Source organism: Triticum aestivum, chromosome 3D, assembly GCF_018294505.1.
Source record: "Triticum aestivum cultivar Chinese Spring chromosome 3D, IWGSC CS RefSeq v2.1, whole genome shotgun sequence".
NCBI classification, from domain to species: Eukaryota; Viridiplantae; Streptophyta; class Magnoliopsida; order Poales; family Poaceae; genus Triticum; species Triticum aestivum.
Window position 1 is genome coordinate 607889102 of NC_057802.1, and position 4551 is coordinate 607893652.

Below are 4551 nucleotides of genomic sequence, written 5' to 3' on the forward strand. Positions count from 1 at the left end.
GAAGGAACTCTGTATTTGGGTGCCATAAATTGAGGGAAATGTAGTTTTTGACCCCTTTAAAAAATATATTTGGTCATTTGCCCCCTCAGTTATTTGTCGGTAGCTCCGCCAATGACTGGTATATTGTTCTTGTGTATTTGTAGTTAGCTGTAGGTATGTACTAGCACGTAACAGAGGGCTTTAGGCTAGATCAATATATATATGGTTATTCTACTATGCGTTTGGGGACTATTTTGTGCTCCCATGGTTTGTGGGTTTGTGGTGCTACCATGTTCCAAAGCCACGGGAGGAGAAAATCTATGTGCTCTCACATGGCTTGCGGTGCTACGATGCTCTTTCAATGGGAGTATATGCAAAAACCGAATATTCCTGGCTTCAAAGTTCACTGAAACATTTAGGTCAAAATTGTAGATATGTAGCATGTTATAAATGTTTCCTCCAAGTTCAAACCCATGTCCAAGAAATATAAAAACGATGCTTGGAGAGCCAATTCTCTACTACCGTTCGTAGTAGAGTTTTCACCTTTTTGTTTCTCAATATGTAATTGAATCAGACAAGAGCGGCAGCAATTTGTTTTACCTTTCCACTTTTCTCAATATGCTTCATCGACATTACTTGTCGAGTGTTCTATGATGCATTGGGCACTAGTAACCATGGGTATGCCGTCATCATCAAAGACAGCTTTGAAAATGTAAAGGTCTTCAGCCTTAGTGATGCCGCACAATTTGCCTCCAAGGAACGCAATATCAAATGATGCATACAAAGATGCATGCCATCATCAAAGATGGTCTTCACCCTTCCTAGCTCTGGCCAAGACCAACGGGTAATTCGGGCGGTCAGAGGTCATGAGAGCAACAACATCATCGGGGCATGATTGCCTGAGCACCTTGGTGACCAAATAAGTCTCTAACACATGGCCGAAGATGGTGTCCAGCTCAGGAACCGGCACAAATTATGTAAGAGACATCTATGCTTTTTATAGGCATCGACGCAGTCGGGGACAAGCCAGGTACCGGTAGAGGCAACACATTTTGCTTTCTTGGGGAAGCTGGCTGAGCGAGTCGATTGTGCCGAGCGGCCCTGGAAGGATTTGAGGCAGCACCCGTCGGGGAGAACGACTCATGGTGGTGAGTGTCATGCTTGGGAGCTGTGGTGTCGCATCGCCGATTGTCAGGAGCAGCAGACGGCTCAGAAGCGGGCACAATCGCCGGTGGTCGGGAGGCGGGTCACAACGGAGCCGATGAGACCCGGCGGGAGCTCGGACCATAGCGAAAGCTGACACGTCCTCCATGTTAATGCCCGTCTAGTTGATTAAGCTACTGGAGTAATAGACATAGGATTCGACAGTTGTATTGTACCAGGAGGCATGATTTTACTTACTAGAAGCGCGCCATGAGGAGAGAGCTCTGGTCTGTGTCCAAAAAGAATACAGTATATCGAGCCCACGGAGATTCTTGGAGTTTTATCCAGCTTTTTGGTCTGTGTTCCAAACAGGAGTTCTTCTCCGTTCTGGAACCAAACCGTAGGATGCACGCAGCACGCACATACACCAGGAAACTAAAGCCCAGCTCCATCTATATGTATCAGCCCCGTACCGGCACGTAATTCCTTGCAGTTCAATCAATCAAGAGAGGAAAGCTTTCTAAAGAAGACAAGATCATCGGCAGGACGAGCGTGCAAGCGGAGATAGATGACGTCGACTTTGTCGTGGTCCAAACTCCCGCCGGAACTCCTCGTCCTCATCACCAGCATGATCCCCAGCATCGGCATCGCCCCCAGCACCGTCCATCTTGCATGTTGTTGAGCCGTCTGCCCCTCGTGGCACCGGGCTCTGCATCGTCAAGGTGTTCCGGCGCGCCAGCAGCTGTGGGTCCTCAAATGGGCAGGGAATGTTTTTACTCTATCCAATCGCAACCGCAACAGGCACAGCAACCCCTCCATCCCCCATAATGCGGTCTGCATCGACTCTTTCTGACGGAGGACGTCTTCTCCTTTCATGTTGAGTTCGATGGCAATGGGGTTCCCATGGTCATCAATATCAAGCGCATCATTCAAATTCCAGTGGGCGGTGAAAATTTCAGTGTGTGGAGCGACGACAAAGATGAGGCGACAACTAGTGATGAAAATGTGGGCGCGGAGGAGGACAAGGACGATTACAAGGTGCTTAAACAAGAGGGCGAAGAGGCTGGTGATGATTATGCGCTTAAAGAAGAGGGTGACAGGATTACCTATGACATCGAGTATATATGGGAAGAAGTCGATGGTCGTCCAGCAGCTAGTGCTATACCATTCCCCGCCATCAGGTACTTATTGAATCATGTGGGAAGTGCTAACGGTGAGACGACAACCAGTGCAATAACATTCACGCGGTTTGAGCTTCACCCGCAAAGTGGATGTATTCAAGGCAGATGTTAGCACAGGCATGTGGGTGCCCATGACGGCTAGTCTAGACGGCCATGCGATTTTCATTAGCAAACTCTTTTCCAAGTCCGTTTCGGCTTGTTGGGAGACGATAAAAGATGATGATATTGTTTTCGACGACACAGGCGAGGTGTTCAACCTGAGGTCCCAGAGCATTAGCGCATCAAAGGCTCATGTCTTCGATATATATTCCTTGCCAATGCCATGGATATTTTCCCCCAGAGTTAGTAGTCTGAACCAGCTGTTTCCTTTTTGTTATTCTATTCTAGTTACGTATCTCTATAGCAATATATATGACTAAACAACACAATTACACAAGTCATGGGCATAAGAAAATGGTATATCTCCTGTAATGATTCGTCAGAGGGTTTGTTTGTTCCTTTGGATATAAGTTTTTTTCTTCATAATACAGTCTTGAAATACCACCGTATTTGGATATACCAAGAAGCGTTTGACACTTCTAGTACCAAAATAGCACAATAGCCTGCACCCACATCCTTTCATGGGCAATATCTTCAATCGATTTAAAAGTTTTATATTGTGAAGACTCTTTTTGAGTATATATTTTGAAGACTCTTATAACCACGTAAAAATATGCATATTGTAAACTACAGAAAGAAAATAACCGCGTCGGGTATAACAAAAGAAAACACCTTTCGAATTTTTCCCAGCATCGGCATGATCCCCAGCATCGGCATGGTCCCAAGCACCATCGATCTTGCGCATTGTCGAGCCATCTGTCGCTTGTGGCATCGCCTTCTAGTCAAGGTCTGCCGAAGTGCTAGCTGTTGTGTGTCCTTGACTAGAAGGGAATGTTATTGCTCCTTTTGACCGCAAGCGCTATTGGCACTGCATCTCTCTGATAATGCGCATTGTGTCGGCTCTGCCGACGGCAGGCTCGCCCTCGACTGCATTGCCAAGAAGAGACACACTTATCTCTTGCTCGACCCTTTCTCCAGAACAACCGTGTCACTGCTTGAGCTTGACACCGTCATTGGCAATGTACCAGAGTGGTTTCAAATCCGCAAGGTGCTCGTACGATCTACTCCAAATTACCTTGCCGTCTTCATTACAAATGAGGCAAACTGCCCCGTCATAATCATCCACCCATGGAAGGGTGTCTGGTTGCCCGAGCTATAGTGTGCTACCTTCACTCGCATAGTTGATATTACATTCCTCGGAGACATAATTTATGAAATCAATAGGGCTGAGGACCTGTTCTCCTTCCACGTCGATTACAATGGCAACCGGGTCACCAACATGAAGCGCATCATTCAAAATCCAGTGGACAATGATAATTCTAGTGTGTGCAGCGTTGGCGATTCCGAAGTGTCGATCCAGTGGATGATGATAATTCTAGTGTGTGCAGCGATGACGATTCCGACGTGTGGAGTGACAACAAAGAGGAGGTGGACAGTAATGATGAAAATATGAGCGATGATAAGGAGAATGGCAAGGCGCTTAAACAAGAGGGCGATGATGATTCCAGTGTATGGTCGACGAAGATGAGGAGGCGGCAAATGATGAAAATCTAGGTGAGAACGAGGACAATGACGAGGCGCTTAAACAAGAGGACAAAGAGGACGATGGTAATTCCAATGTGTGTAGTTACAAGAAAGGTGAGGCGGCAAAAAATGATGAAAACCATGTGCTTGTGGAAAAATACCATGGTGAGGCACTTAAACAAGAGGGTGAAGAGGCTTGTGATGGTTATGCGCTTCAAGAAGAGAGTGGCAAGATTAATAACGGCATCGATTATATATTGGGGGAAGAAGGCGACCATCACCTCACCGCCATCAGGTACTTTGTTGAATCACGTGGGAAGCTGCCCATGGTGAGGTGGCAAATAGTGCAATACCCTTCAAGCGGTCTCGGCTTCACCCGCAAGGTGGACATACTCAAGGCAGATGTCCGCACAGCATGTGGGTGCCTATGACGGGTGGTCTAGATGGCCATGGGATTTTCATTAGCAAGCCCTTTTGAAAGTCTGTTTCGGCTTGTTGGGAGGACATAAAAGAGGATGATATTGTTTTCGTCGACTCAGGCAGGGTGTTCAACTTGAGATCCCAAAGTATTAACGAGTCAAACCAGTAAACATTCAATATATGTGTGTTAACATGGATCCCCCCC